At 50.0% G+C, this 15671-nt stretch overlaps 4 non-coding genes across 4 annotated transcripts; 1 reads left to right on the top strand and 3 right to left on the bottom strand.

The window, feature by feature from the left end:
* Positions 986–1059, bottom strand: TRNAN-GUU. Its single transcript has one exon. It is a non-coding gene; the product is annotated as a tRNA-Asn (tRNA).
* TRNAN-GUU lies at positions 6165–6238 on the bottom strand. Its single transcript has one exon. It is a non-coding gene; the product is annotated as a tRNA-Asn (tRNA).
* TRNAE-UUC lies at positions 8688–8759 on the bottom strand. The gene has a single exon. It is a non-coding gene; the product is annotated as a tRNA-Glu (tRNA).
* Positions 11141–11213, top strand: TRNAV-AAC. Its single transcript has one exon. It is a non-coding gene; the product is annotated as a tRNA-Val (tRNA).

Here is a 15671-nt window from a genome sequence, read left to right as displayed (position 1 = left end):
TAGGGCCTCGCCCAAGGCATATGGAGGTTCCCAGGCTAGGGGTCCAATCAGAGCTGCAGCTGCTGGCCTACACCACAGCCACAGCAGCGTGGGATCTGGGCCGCGTTTGTGGTCTACATCACAGCTCACGGTCTACGCCAGATCCTTAAGCCACTGAGCGAGGCCAGGGATCGAACCCCATCTTCATGGATCCTAATCGGGTTAGTTAACCACTGAGCCACGAAGGGAACTCCAGAACTGTTTTTCTTTTTTTTAAATAAAATTGATTATTAAAAACAACCAGGTTGGTATATTTTTCACCTTGAGAAACTGGGAGCTCGAGTTGTGGAGTTGAGAATTTTCTCAATTTATCTTTCTACAATCCCTTGCTTTCCTGTGTACACACACGCCCTCCTGTGTACACACACGCCCTCTGGCCCAGGGGTTAAGGAGCCAGGGTTGCCAGAGCCCTGGAGAGCTGGTAGCACCCGATGGGAATCTATCCCTAAGCCCCAGAACTTCCAGATGCTGGGGGGCGCGGGGGGGGGGGAACACAAAAACACACTGCAGAACAAATTCTCTCCCATCTTCGTGTGACTGTATCGAATGGAGGCAAGGAGGCATTTCAGACACTTGAGGAATGTCTCTTTATGCAACCACCAATTATGCCCTGAATGTGTCCCTCCCAAATTCATCTGTTGAAGCCCTAAGTCCCCAATATAATGGTTTTAGGAGGTGGACTCTTTGGGAGGTAATTAGGTTTAGATGAGTTCATAAAGGGAAATCCCCATGCTGAGATTAGCGTCCTCATAAAAACCGAAGAGATTTCCTTTCTCTACCATGGGAGGATACAGTGAGAAGGCTTTCTGCAAGCTGGGAAGACATTCACCAAGAACTGAATCTGTCAGCGCCTTGATCTCGTACCCTCCAGAACCGCGAGAGCTGGCTAACAGAGAATCTAAGTTTGCAAGCAGCTAGAAAAGACTTCGATAGAGTAAAAGCAAGCCGTCCCTGGGTGGGCTCGAACCACCAACCTTTCGGTTAACAGCCGAACGCGCTAACCGATTGCGCCACAGAGACACGGAAGCTTTAGTCTTTCAATTCATTTCCTGATCTCAGAAATTGCTTTTCAGCCTCTGCCTAGGAATCTCGGATTCTCATACTCCCTAAAGCCAGGGTGCTGGTGGGAGACACTGAAGCCAAGACTTGGTATCGTTGGGCACGTTTGGTCACTGATTGAACGTTTGGGGGTCAGCCGGGGGGACTCTGACAGCCGAACGCCAGATCCACGGCCACCCCACCTGCTCCTCCCAGCCTCAGCAGCCGCTCGGCTCCAGGTGCCCATTACAGCGTCTCCGGCTGAAGCGGTCCGCGTTACCCCTCTTAGCCCTGCTTCACCCGTAGCGCTGACGGTGAGTACCCACAGGACCCGTGGGGCGGGCGTGCGAAGGATACCAACTGGCTGTGCCCCCGCTGCGCCGCCCACGTTCTACGTCTCTAGGTGTGAACTCCAACCGGCAGGACCTGGGAATTGCCCGCGATGCAGCCGGTCCTCCAGGGCAGGGCCTGGTATCTAATAGGCACTCAAGAAATGCCCGGTGAAGGGTGCATTCTGCCACCGGGTCCTAGGACAACCAAGAAGTCCACTGTGCGCTTAAGCTTTTAGGCCTACGAGGAACGCCAGAGAGGGAAGACGGGAGAGGTTTCTCAAAGCCGGGGGTGCTTCTCCCCACCCCCACCCCGGAGCTGGCAGAGAACAGGCAAAGTTCCCGACTTTGGACACGTGCGCACTGGGACGGAACTGAGCATCCTGGGCCGCGACTCAGCCTCGTCTGGTGTCGTCCGTCCTGAGAGGAGGGGAGGGAGAGGCGAAGCTGAAGAGAAGAAAGCGAATGGGAGTCGGGGGCAGCCCAGGGAGGAGAGGGGAGAGAGCGAGCGAGCGCTCAGCACAGTGAGGAAAAAGGCCAAAAGAATACGGGAAATGCCTGTTTTCGTAAAACGACTTTGATAACCCTCTCCTGCCTCCTCTTTGTCGGCCACGTCGCAGGCCGTGACTGTGTCCTGTGGATGAGCTCGAATCCGAATGACTGATGATCTTTGAAATCCTGATTAAAGACCGCAGTGCCTTGAGTTGTCACCGGAGTCAGACCTGGGAGCAGGCGGCAAGGCGCCCGCGGCCCTGCGCAGTAGGGGACGCACAATTCCCTGCTCACCGCAGCGAGGAACCAAAAGCCACAAACCACGTGCTGGGGCAACTCCGACTCCACCCCGGCCCCGCCCGCCTGGGAGTCTGACGCTCGCCAGCCTCCCTGCTTCCCCGCGCCCCTTGGCTGGCAGAGGAATGTTGACGAACGTTACCAACCCTTTATACGGTCAGGTCGATGCGCTGTCAGAGGCACTGCAGGAGACACTGGTAAAAATTCTGACGAACAGGATGTCAGAGTAAGCTTCATATCATTATTGGAGCAGATTGGTGAATGTTGACTGTTTATAAAGTGTAGGATGATGACAACTTTAGCTTTAATTCCACATAAATAGAACTGCAAATACACAACAGCCCTGTGCAGACTATGTGCAAGCATGCACCTTGATTTTTTTCTCTCTCTCAATAATAAACTTAGCTAAATACTCCATGAATATTCGTGTTCCTTTGGGCCTCGATTTCTTATTTCCCCAACAGCCCCCGCAGAAGAGGTGGAGGATGCGCAGGGCTAAGGTACAGAAAGAGCACTTGGCTCTGCGTGAACTCGCTTGTGTCTAAAGACCTTGGAGAAAAGTCCACACGATTATCGAGGAAGTTAGAAAATTCCAGTAACAGAAAAGGAGGTGGATCCTGTAGGTCTCTGTGGGACCTCTTGGGATGAATTGAAAAAGACTTTTTTTTTTTTTTTGTCTTTTTGCCATTTCTTGGGCCGCTCCCGCGGCATATGGAGTTTCCCAGGCTAGGGGTCCAATCGGAGCTGTAGCTGCCAGCCTACGCCAGAGCCACAGCAACGCCTGGTAGCCTGGTCTGAGCAGTGCCTTCGACCTACAGTGCAGTTCATGGCAATGCCGGATCCTTAACCCACTGATTGAGGCCAGGGATCAAACCCTCATCCTCATGATACTAGCTGGGTTCGTTACTGCTGAGCCACAGCAGGAACTCCTGATCATTATTTTAAAAATCAAATTTCTTAAGGTAAAATTTGAAAATAATCAAATGCATCTATTTCAAGTTTGATGACTTCTGACAAATGAATACACACACATGTCCCCATTACCCTGTTTAAGAAAAAAAGAACATGGCCATTACTCCAAAAATGTCCTCTTGTGCCCCTTTGCCTGTCCATCCCCCACCACGGCCAGAGCCAGGTCCTCAGTGATCTAGTTTCTGTCCCTTTGGATTAGTTTTGCCTGTTCTAGAAATTCACATACTTGGAACCACAGGGTGTGTAGTTGTCATCATTCAGCAGGATGTTTTTGAGATTAATCCGTATTGTTGCCAGGTATCAAGAACTTGTTTCCTTTCATTGCTTCATTTCATCGTATTCCTTGGACTGAATACGTCACAATTATATCTGTTCACCTCTTGTTGGACATTTGAATTGTTTTCACTTGGGGGACTCTTATGAACAAAGCTGCTGTGAAGAAGTCCCTTTGGTGGGTCTATGTTTTGTAAATTCCACTCAAATTTTTTTATTCTTTCATACTGATTTATTTTGTGCATGGATGTTACATTCACAAATACAATTTTTTTTTTTTTTTGAATCTTACGAAAGCCTGAAGTACAAGCTTATCTTTGTTTCCTAGCTGGACATGTTTATTATAAGCCGCATACTATGCCAGGTGTATTATTAGGTTATCTCATTCTACACAACACCTTCATGAGGTACTTATCATCACTTTCACATGACACTTGCAAAATTGGCCCAGCACATTGAAGGAGCTGGTCCAAGGTCAAACAGAAGGCAAGTCCACGTGGCATCAGGCCTGGAACGGAAGCTCCCCCCAAAGGTTGGCCTCCTAGCCACAGACCCAACCCAAGTCTCGGTAATAAGCTTGGTATGTCTGATGGGCCCAGAAACCAGTATCCAAGCAGGCCCTGGCCACAGTGTTGCTTAGCTTCGTTTGGTCAGAAACTCCTGGATCAGGGATCCAGAGAATACTAGTGTGGGCAATTTTGAGACTAAGGAGATTGGTTAAAGACTCTAAAAACCCGTTTTCTCATCAGTGAAGCACTGAAAGGTAACCTCAGTCTTGGTTCAGATATTCTGTATTTGAGCAAAGAAACCTCCCGCTGCTAGGGCGAGTAGGATGCACTACTATTCTTTCAATGACCCAAACATTCCATTGGCATCCTGTGCTTTTCAGTTGGTTTTCTTTGGACCTAGCCTTAAGTATGGCCCCTCCTCACCCCATTCCCACTGCCAGCACCCCCCCTTGGATCTCAGAGGCTTGTAGAACTGAGCTGATCTGTGAGTACAGTCCTCAAGGTAGCCATGAGGGAGCAGTAGTCCTTCTGTCCATAGCCCTGCCTTTTCTGAGTGGCCCTGAGTTTGTGGATCAGAAGGGAGAGCGAAGCAAGAAGAGAAGAACGTATCCTGGGGAAACGGGTTGCCCAGCTGCAAAGCCGACAACTATAAACACTGGTTTCCTTCTAAACTGTAATCCAATATGCTCAGAGAGGGGAAAAAAAACTAAAATTACTTTTGACTGGAAAAAAAAAAGTTTTGTAAATTCCGACTGCCATTTAAAAGAGAAGGGATGTTAAAGAAACTTCCTAATTTATCAGCCTACTGAAGCATGTCAAGTGCAAATTGGAGGCTGAAAGAAAGCTAGTTTTATATGAAGGCAAGTAATAAGGGAAGGCCTGAGAGAAAAGAGGGGGAGTGGGAGAGGAGACTGGAGCCAGAAATACGAAGCGGCTGCTGGGAGTGGGAAGAAGGAGTGGGTGGCATCTAGGGAATTTTCTGGCAATGATTGCAAGGCAGCTGACACTCAAGAAATGAAGTCCGAGAAAAGATTAGATGGCAGGAAACCAGTAGAAGGAATGGCTAGTTGCAAACTCTCACAGCACAGGCAGATGAGAAACTGGACTCTGGTGCCTCCCAATATCTTGTGTTCCCTCCTGGAAAGACCACTGGATATTCTGGTTCAGACTCAGGTCTTACCTGAGTGGCCTACGTATGCTGGATTACACAGAGTAAACACAGCAGCTTCAACATGGATGAAACAAAATGCACCAACAGGTGAGTGCAGGCATTATCGCTTCTACGCCAGGAAGGCAGTAATAAGATGCATATCCCAGCAAAGAATGAATCTTCTCAAAAAAAGGTTTTCTCCCAAAAGAATGTGGTCTCTGCTGCAGATAAATGGAAAACCTAGTACAAAGGCGATGAAAGCAACTACTAGCAGGAACTGACAAAAAGAACCACTTAGAGAAAGACCCAACGTCTGTGGGAAGTTGCTAGAAACCAGTACCAGTAGGGAATTTTATGGCTCCTACCCCTAAAAATTCTTTCAAAAATAAAGGTGAAAAACGACATTTACAGGCATCCAAATGCTGAAAGACGTATTCACCAGCTGACCCACACCACAAGAAAAGTTAAAAGAGTCCTCCAGGAAGAAAGAAACTCACACCAGAGAGAAATCTCCATGGGCACAAAGGGATGAGGTACAGATGTGTTGAGTTACAGATCTATGGTCTAAAGCCTCCAGCAGTCGTGGCAATAACAGAAGTTACTTCTAATAAGCCAGTGAAGGTGAGGGAGTGGAACCATATACAAAACCATGTAAACTCTTGTAAAACATTTGCCCTTCCAGAACTCTACAAGTAGGCATGTGGACAAGATGATGACTGCATTTCTTTGGTAACAATAAAAGTACGATTTGCAATAATAAAAGCATAGAAGTAAATTGATTTTAAAGGTACATGTAAAGGGTTTAATAAATAGCAGTACAAATAATGGAGGGCAATTCATTGTTAAAAGGAACCCAGGGGGTAAGGATGAGACGACGACTCCGCTGTTGCCAGGAATGCTGTATTTCAAGAGACCTGGTTTCCTCCAGAGGCCTTCTGTGAGGATAAGCGATGGTGTCGTGTCGGGCAAAACGGAGGAGATAACACCCCAAATTCACGCATAAGTGTTGCGCCAGGGAGAAAGCAGCCCATGCCACTTAGTTACACCTCCAAAGGCCCAAGGAAGCGTCCCTGGGTGGGCTCGAACCACCAACCTTTCGGTTAACAGCCGAACGCGCTAACCCATTGCGCCACAGAGACAGGCGGGAGGCCGCCCCCGCTTCATTCCCGTCAGAGCCACGAGTCTTTTGCCAGCTTGCGGTGCCGGCGCAAAGCATAGGAAAACGTGGGAAAGCCGTGTGTCGGGCGATTCCGAAGGCAGAAAGGCAGCTGACCTCCACACCCGCTGCAGATGCCAGCGCCTGGGAGACGCCCGCGGCCACGGCGTCCCGGGCTTGACCAAATGGGACCCCGGGGAAGCTGAATGCCCGGTGGGCTCAGGAATGGTTCTTCCAGTTCCTCGCCGCGCCTTCCCCCAACCGTCTGGCACAGGCCTCCCTCAGCTTGGCCGTGGAGGGAAAGAGGCAGGGGAGGCAGGAACAAAGCAACATTACTTCCCAGGAGGAGACCGGTGCAGAGACAAGGGCTGGATGCAGGGGAGATGAGAAATGCATCAGAATGTGGAGTGAATAACGGAAGGAAGATGTGAAGGAAAATCAGAAGTACATGCAGTTGTCCAACAAAGCAGCTCAGTAATTGGAATGGTTTTATGTCAAAAGTAGTAGCACAAAATCAGTCTCTAGTTAGCCCGGTGGCGCGCCCGTGATCATATAGTGAGTTAGTACTCTGCATTGTGGCCGCAGCAACCTCGGTTGGAATCCAAGTCAGGGCGCTCTTTTCCTTTTGCACCCTATCTACCAGAGCAGCACTGGACACCAAAGAGAGTCAGGTCAGGAGAACGGAGTTCACATCAACAGTGCACTAGGCTGTAGCGCTCTGGATGTGCCCCATCAGTCTCCACTTAAGAGAAAATATCTAAAGATCAGGTTCAAGCTCTAAATGAGCCCTGCGTGTAGCTTCCACAAAGGAAAATGGTCCAGTCATATGGGAACTGTTTTATAGGGTTTTGGGTTTGGGTGGAAATGTTTCAAATATCACTCATGCTTTTTTACACAAAATAAAACAGACTTTAAAGAGTTTACAATATACTCCAAACCGGTCATGGTCTACAACGGATTTTCGGACATCCAACTGCCAAGTTTTATTCCAGAAGAAAATTATTAAGGTATGTTCACAGAAAACAAAAAAAGCACAAATCACCAATGGACATCTATTTGAATATTGAAATGTGTGATCATCACCAAGATCACAGAATAGAATTTTTTTTTTTTTTTAAACATCCAAGCGGGGCCCTGGATACACTTTCCAGGTAATGCCTATCCAATTCCGAAGTCTACCCCCTTGGATTAGGCTTGCCCTTTCTTCAAGGTCATGTGAGTGAATATGCAATTTCCTATCTAGCTAATATCAAGCAACAATATATTTTGATGTATATGCATGCATTTGTGTTTCTCACGCCTTAATTTTAGTGTTAATGATAAGCATTACACTAATGTAAAACTATGTCACATGTGAGGGACACTGGGGTCATTTCAAACTACAGCATAGGGAAAGGCTCATAATAATACCTTTCTACTGTAATTTGTGAATATGAGAATAACTGTCCATTAAAGGTAAGGGAGCCGTGGACCAAGCTGGCCAGGTCCATGGGCCATGTGTCACAACCTGTCAAGAAGTGTCGATTCCCTCATGTCTGCCAAGAGACCCAACAAAGCAAGGGGTTGCCTTCTGCCATCGCAAGTTCTCGCTCCTCTTGTAGGAAAACTTTGATCCAACTCCCTCCCCAAGCACTAGAGAGGTGTTGGGCCATTGCTGCTGGTTGAGAGGGGTGGCTTGCTGTCCCCAGGAACACAGCTAGGGTGGAGAAGGAGGAGGGAGAAGTGGACACCATAAGAAAGACCATAGAGTTGACTAGGCCTGAAAGGGAATGGGCCTGTTGGAGGCAACCAAGTGGAGTCCGGAGGGCAGCGTGTCCTGGGTGGATGACAAACTGGTCGTTTTCTTATAAGCACAGGGGTGCCTGGCCTGCACTATCAGGGAGAACCGAGTACATCTCCGCCTGAAGCTTCTTGTAGCTTGAAGAGAACCAGGTAAGAGGGACCTCCTAACCAGGACGAATCCTTCCGCTGGCCTTGGGGGACAGGTCCCACCAAAGCTGGCTTGAAGGGACACGACGAAGGAAAGTCCCAACCAGCGATCATGAGTGGATGTCTGCAAGCTGCTCTCAAATGGTGTATTAAATCATGTATATGGAGAGAGAATTAGAGAGCCGGGGGAGGGGGGGAGTGGTGGTGATGTTAACTGGTGCATTTAGGTGGTGAATATACGATGTCACTATTCTTGCAAATTTTTGTATGTTTCCAAATTTTCTTAAAGGAATAATTGGTATTCGGATCTCAAGTTCTCTTTAGATGGACACTGACAGCGAGATGTTAGGTTTCTGAGGTGAAGGGAGGAGTGGAGACAGATGGCTGCCCAGGTGGCTGCATCTGGACCCTGGGGCACAGGGCACGTTAGGCGTTGAAGTGAAGATGGCTGGGTGCCGAGACTCTGTTATAAAAGGAAGAAGGAAGGAAAGAAAAACGCAACCTTCCCTGACCGGGAATCGAACCCGGGCCGCGGCGGTGAAAGCGCCGAATCCTAGCCACTAGACCACCAGGGAACCGCGAGCCGTTGGTTTATGAGTGAACTTCCGAAGGCCGCACACCCTGCCAAGGCGCTGTACCCGAAAAACGATCCCTCACTGACTTCTCCACAAGCAGAGCCCCACGCGAAAGGCTGAGAGCTCTGCGTGACACTGGACACGCCTGCGAGGCCAGCCAGGTTGCCTCGCCCCGGCCGCACCTCACAGCTGCCCTAGCAGACGAGCTTTTCTTTGCCCGGCGGCCGCCTGAGGAGAGAAGGTCGCCGGGGCCAGGACAGTAGAGGCGGGTGGGGAGGCGCCCAGGGTGAGACCCCCGGGACCCCCAGCCTCACAAAGGACGGCGGCGGGTGCCGGAACGGGGACGGCTGGGTGGAAGACGCTTTCAAATAAGCCTCCGCGCCCAGACCTGGGTTCCGGGTCTCGCCGCTACGACCTGCTGCGCCTGCCTTTTCCCGCCTTAGAGGACGCCAGCTCCCGCCTGCCTTACGCTCAGCCCCAGGGTCGTCTCCCGACACGGCGTTTTCCTCAGACCCCACATCCAGTTAGGACTTCGCGTTTGCTTCTCGGTTAATAGGCGGGCTTTTGCCTACACAACGCCTCCTTTTCGCGACTCTGCATTTGGCCAAATGACTCTCCCGATCAAGGAGGGGGACTCAGTGTAACGCTCGGCTCCCGCACCCCGAACCTCGGATGGGGGAGGGGTGTGTCCCGCGGCCGTTGCGCTTTCCCCTGGGCTCCGTCCGGCTTCCGGGCCGGTCCTCGAGGGCAGCGGCAGGGCCGGGTCCCCTCAGCGCGCTCCTCTCACCGGGTCTGGAGCCCCGCGCCTCCTGCAGCTGCTGCAGGGACGCTCCAGGGGCCGCCTTAGCGGGTTTGCGGGACCCGGCGGCGCGGGCGCGTATTGGTGGTTCCTAGGGCGCCCGCCGGCCTTCGGTCCCTGTCGGGAAAAGGACCACTGCCCCCGCGTCCTGTCCACCTGGGGCGGCCACGGGCCGGGCGCGAGGGAAAGACAGTGAATCCTTCCCTCTGGCTGGGCGTGGGAGGTGAAAGATAGAGCCTGAAATGTCCAGATCGAAAGCTGTTTTTAAGTCCGCCTGTTTGGGGACTCAGCGCGCCAGCGCCGGCGACGACGGTGCAGTCCGCTCGCACCTTCGACTGCTGTTTGAGGCGACGCACATCAGGCCAGAGCCTCAGCGTTCGGCATTCGGAGCCAGTGCTCACGCTGCCGGCGCCGGCCCCCGGGTCGAGCACCTGAACCTGAGGCGTGAAGGAAACGGGCTGACCGCCGCACCGGGAAAAGCAGACAAGCGACTGCTGGAGAAAATGGCCCAAGCTTCCCCTAAACTTTTTACGCTTTACTTCTAAAGGAAACCCGAGAGACAGACAGACATTATGTTAAAGGGTCTCAGCAAAAAGAAACTCCTTCTGCCTGCTGGCCGTGCGCTGTGGGGTGAACGCGAAAACCCCTCCAGACGCCGGCTTCCCGTGGAACCTCTTTATCCGTCCTCGGGTAAAATTCGCACCCCGTCACCTGGTGGACTAGAAAAGTGCACAGGCAAATAAAAGAGGTTTCACCTTGTAAATGGTAGAACGAAACTGTCCTTCCGGAAGACTCTCCAGTACAATGAGGGAGGAATGAGCCATCGTGAGGTCTGCGTGGACCGCGGCCTGGGTCCTCCACCTCTTTATGCTGGGCTGGGCTTCGAACGGATCCAATCCCGGGCCGGGAAGCGCGTCTCGGCCTGCGTTGCCGTTCGCTGTTTTCGAACAGCCATCTGACCCGAGACGTCAGCCTTTGCTACGGTTCCTGCTACACGTGAAAGTGTGACTAACGTAGTGGATTCACACTAGGCGAGGACGACGCCCGAGAAGCGCTGCGGGGGAAAGGGCTGGTGAGGTAGGAGCGCGCGGGTCAGGCGCGTGGGGGCAGAGGGAGGGAGGGTCCTGGGGTTCCCGAGTGGATTCGAAGCACCGCGCATTTCCGACTGACCGCTGGCAGCGTGAAAAGGGCCACGGAGGGGCGGCGAACACACTGCTGGGCGGCGGGGTCTCCGGGGCTCAGAGGCACCCAATCCCCGCCCCTCGCGGCTTCCGGGAACTGGGGAGTCAGCGGGGGCGACTCAGGCGCTTAGCTGTGGATCTGGAGACCCTGCGTTGGATGCGGGATCCGGCATCCCGAAGCTAGAGCGTGTGTGGTGGGGGGAGGGGGGGACGTCTTCGCTTCGAGAGAAGCGAGGCACCCTAAGCCAGGGTACCCTTCTTGTCTGAGGAATCGCGCGTGCTCCCAGGTCTTTTTTTTTTTTTTTTTTTTTTCTTTCTTCTTCTGTCAAAAATGTTTGTGGCCAGCTGTGGCAGGACCAGCTGTTTTCCTGGCTGTTTCACCAACCCCTTGCACGGGCAGGGTTTCCGTAGTGTAGTGGTTATCACGTTCGCCTAACACGCGAAAGGTCCCCGGTTCGAAACCGGGCGGAAACAGGCACCTATGCCCTCTTTTCCTGAAACTTGCAGTCACCTCCAAAAACCAAAAAGTGGCCAGCGGGATGCAACAACGTGTGTAGCCGCATTTTTATCTCCCCCAAACACAGGGGAGTTCCCTTACTACCCGAAAGCCTGCTGCTCACTAGGAACCAGGCCTCCCTTCTCCTGAGTCACAGTGGAGACCAGGCCACACAGACAGTCCAAGGTGGCCAACGACAAACTCCACTTCGGTTCACCTTTACATCCAGAAATCCTCTCACCTCTTCCGGCGCCTAAACCTCCTCCACACGCTGACACACATCACGTCTCTGAAAACCAGAAAAACTCATCCCTGGGAGGCGCACTTGGCTTTCCCTCATCCTGGCACACTGGGGGAATGATTTGATTTATGTGACCGCACAAAAGAGAACGCGTTACTTTTTGCAACGGGGGCTCAAGCCAAAGGCACGAAGGGGAAAACTTTCAGGCTCCACGAATAGAGCCAGTCGTGGAGGAAAACGAGTCCTTACCGGTGCCATCATCAGGAGAGCCCCTGGAGTTAGGTCAGAGATCAGGACAGATGAATGTGCTCGTCGGCCTGCTGAGAGCCAAGTCCGCCCCTGACTCACAAGGAAACCGAGGTTCAGAAAGAGAGCAGGGCCTTGGCTTTGCCTCACACAGCGCTAAAGCTATGCTAGGCTGGAGCCCAGCCAGTTACCTTGTTGGCCTGACCTCAGAGCCCAAAGCGCCCCCGCCAGGCCTGGAGAGGTGAAGAGTGATGAGCCATGGAGCACGGACTGGGAGGGAGGCTTGTACACCTGCTTTCAGCCCTGGGCCACTGGAGTCACCTTTTCCCTGCTCTCCGCATCTCCGAAATCTAACCTTTACTGGAGTAGACTGCCTGTCTCCTCGTCACTCTCCAGTTCTTCTTCTGGGGTTTTATCCTGTTCCCTCGTGGAACACCCTTATTTCCTATTCTGTCGCCAGGGGCCTTGAGTACAAGAAATATGGAAGTCAAGTTTCAGTCCCAGGCTACCTTGTGAAGTCTTATAGGAGGTCCTCACTACTTTAAGTTGGGACCGCAGAGCTGTAGGCTCTCGGGGTAAGGGTGATCTGATCTAGTCCCGCCCCTTCAAATGCCTGGGATTTTGGACAAGGCAGCCTTGGGGCCACAAGCAGTATAAGGGAAAAGAAAGCGTAAAACGTTCGTGAGAAATCGTGGCCACAGACTTGACCTCTGGTGGATTTAAGCTTAAGCACGCCTGGCTTGGGTAGTCTGGGAAAAATGCAAGACCTCAACTTGGTGGGTGTTCCCCAACTGGTAATAAATCCAAAGAGCCCAGCAGGGGAGAATGTATTCAGAGGAAATTATATTCACCCTAGGGTCACAGAGGTAGCCACACATAACATTTAAAGAGAATCAACTAGCATCTAGAATTCAGCTGTAAAAATAGAAGGACAAAATCTCCTGTGTTTGAAATTTTAGAAACACCTCTCCCAATCATTGTGTCAAAGCAGACGTGAAAAGGAAAATTGGAAACTAGTCTGAATCAAACAAAACTGAAAATGCCATGTATGTGCAGAAGGTGCAGCCAAACCAGTCTTCAGAGGACAGCACACAGCTTTAAGTGTAGATCATGAAAGTTAGGGCCGACTGCTGAAGAGCTAAATCTTCATCTCATACAGTTACAGAAGAAATAACAACAGCAGCAAAAGCAGATAGGAGCAGAAACTATACAGAAAAGCAGGGATTTGGAAATTAGAAATAAATATACACTGTTCAGCAGAAATCGGCACGACATCATAAATCGAATGTACTGTAAATTTAAAAACAATTTTTTAAAGAAATAAATATACCGAAGAGAAAAAGTAAACGATTGGCTCTTTGAAAAGACTCCTAAAACTGTTAAAAAGAGAAGAAGGGAGTCATCACTACTGAACTCGTAGACCTAAGGGAGCAATAACCGAATATCATAAACGCATACATGTTAACACATTTAAACATTTAGAGGAACTGAGTATTTTCCAATAACGGTTTTGGGGGAGAATGAATTAGTCCTACAAGCGTTACATTTTTTTAAAATCAAAACTTAAAAATCTTTCCACAAAGAAAGCTCCAGGACCGAAAAAATTCATTAGAGGACGTGACTCCTAAGCTAACAAATTCCAAAAGAAGTAAAAGATGGTACATGGTCTCCACCTTATTTTTATGAGTTGAGATTGAAACCAAATCTCTAAAAAGGCAATGTAAAAAGGATGGAAACCGTAGACCTGTCTTACTACTGAATACAGTGGTGATTTTTTTAAAAAATACTGAATGAAGCAATTATAATCATGACAAATTTCATCTTCTACTGGAGGTTAGTCGATTGCCATTAGAAAATATATTAATCTAATTCACCACAGTAACAATGTAAAGATGGAAAATCATAAACACTTCAGCACATAAGAAGTGTTTGAAAAAACTTCTCCATTGATTTACCATTTTAAAAAATTATTCGCAAAACAGGATGGAAGAGCAGGGCCCCAATCTGCTAACGGGTATTTTCCAAACCAAAGAAAGACAAGATAAACACACACCAAAAAGACATTCGGCAAACATTAGAGTTGATGATAAAATACTGGCTTTTCCCTCTTTGACCCTTAAAAATGAGGAACTATCAGGAATCAGGAAAACAGGTTTTGCTCTGACCACATCTTTTCACCACTGTGATGGAGAACTTACCCAGTGAGGAAAGGCAAGAAAAAGAAAGGAAAAGTATAAGAAGTGGAGATGAAAAATAAACACTACAGTTAGTCCCATATATGAAAGATGAATTATGAGAATTATGAGGAGAACTGAGTTTATCTGGTATACAAAAAAAAATTTTAAATCAAAGAAACTGGACTAAGTTGAGGTTTCAAGAAACGAAAGTATTAAAAGCATTATAAATATTCAACAGTGGTACAGTTCAATCACATGCACTGAGGAGAGGACAGGGGAAGGAAATCTGACCCCTACCTCCGCTATCACCAAAATCATTTCAGTGTGGATTAAGCACCTAAACGTGAAATGAAACTTAAAATGATTTTAACTGGTACCATGTAGCAGGGCATTTCCATGATCTCAAGGACTTTAAAAGTAAGATAAAAAGACCAGTTCTTAATGAAGAGACTGCGCCGTTTGACCGCGTTATGCATCTCTGTTCATCGAACTACAGAATAATGAGTGAAAAAGACAAGCCACAACCTGAGCGACTGTGCTTGCACTCAGCACAATAACTGACACTGAGGATATTTAATGCATTATTATGACAAGACAAGAAGACACCGACAGACCTATAGGAAAATCACCAAGGGTTGGGGCGGGGCAGGCGGGGCGGGCGAGACACCATGTAAGAGAAAAATCCAAGTAGCTAACACACATGGATTGGTGCTCAAATTCTTTCTCAATAAAGAATATTAAAAGGGAACCCCCAGTGAGATAGCCTTACAGATTGGTGAAGAAGATGACGTGGTGAAGAAGAGGAGGAGGCGATAGAGGGGAGGAGGAGGTTGAAGAGAAGAGCGTAGGAGGAGGAGGAGGAGAGGAGGAAGAAAGAGGAAGAAGAAAAAGAAAATGGGAGCAGGGGATGAGGCAAAAAGTTACTACCCGTTAAAGCACAGGAGGAATTGAGGAATTGCCATCGTTTTAGATTCCAAATGTAGAAAGACGATCTCAGAATATGGAAACTCTTGAAAATAAATAAAACAGAAAGCGAGGGGGAACTTCCAAAATGTCATGGATCCTTGATTTTGTACTGCCGTTAAACAGGGGAATCCGCCACAGATTTGGGGGTGAAAGTTAGTCGCGCTCGGAGCCTTCAAGCGGTGTAAAACAAAAACGGATAAAGGGCTCCCAGCTTCCGTAGCTCGTTTTCCATTTGAAAAAACACAATTTTCAGGATAACACCTGTGGACACGCATTACCAGGGCCACGGGATCCTTCCCGGAACACCGATGGGTCCACGAAACACGCAGAGGCCCTGGGGGCTGGCAACGTTACCACTTCGACCCTGGGTCCCGTGCCGACTCCAGACGGCTCTCGTCACCTCTGCGCCAGGCCCCCTCTTCCAAGCTCCCTTCCTGTCCACGCGGGTTCTTCCCTGCACACCTTCCTCTTCCTTGGGTCCACCTCCTTCCACACTCGGGTGTCTGTGGGTCCCGCAGCCGCTCTCTTTCCGGGGACCTTCCTCTCCTGACGTTCGCTCCCGGGTGAGACGTGGCCCAACCGTTAGCCCGAGAGGCAGAGCGCGAATCTGACCTGATGGCTCCAGAAACCCGAACAAACAGTGTTACTCAAAGAGACGGCGGCCTCAGAGCCAGGCCCACCAGAAACCCTCGCAGGTTAAAAGGTACGAACTGGCGGGCGAGACGGGTTGCCGCGCTGCCATGCAAATGCTACTCCATATACCGCGCCCCCGCCCCCCCAAACAGGCCACCGCCGCAGGGCTCTTA

Source organism: Sus scrofa, chromosome 4 (assembly GCF_000003025.6).
Source record: "Sus scrofa isolate TJ Tabasco breed Duroc chromosome 4, Sscrofa11.1, whole genome shotgun sequence".
Lineage (NCBI taxonomy): Eukaryota > Metazoa > Chordata > Mammalia > Artiodactyla > Suidae > Sus > Sus scrofa.
The sequence above is the reverse complement of the archived record's forward strand: the minus strand, read 5'-3'. Positions and strand labels throughout refer to the sequence as shown.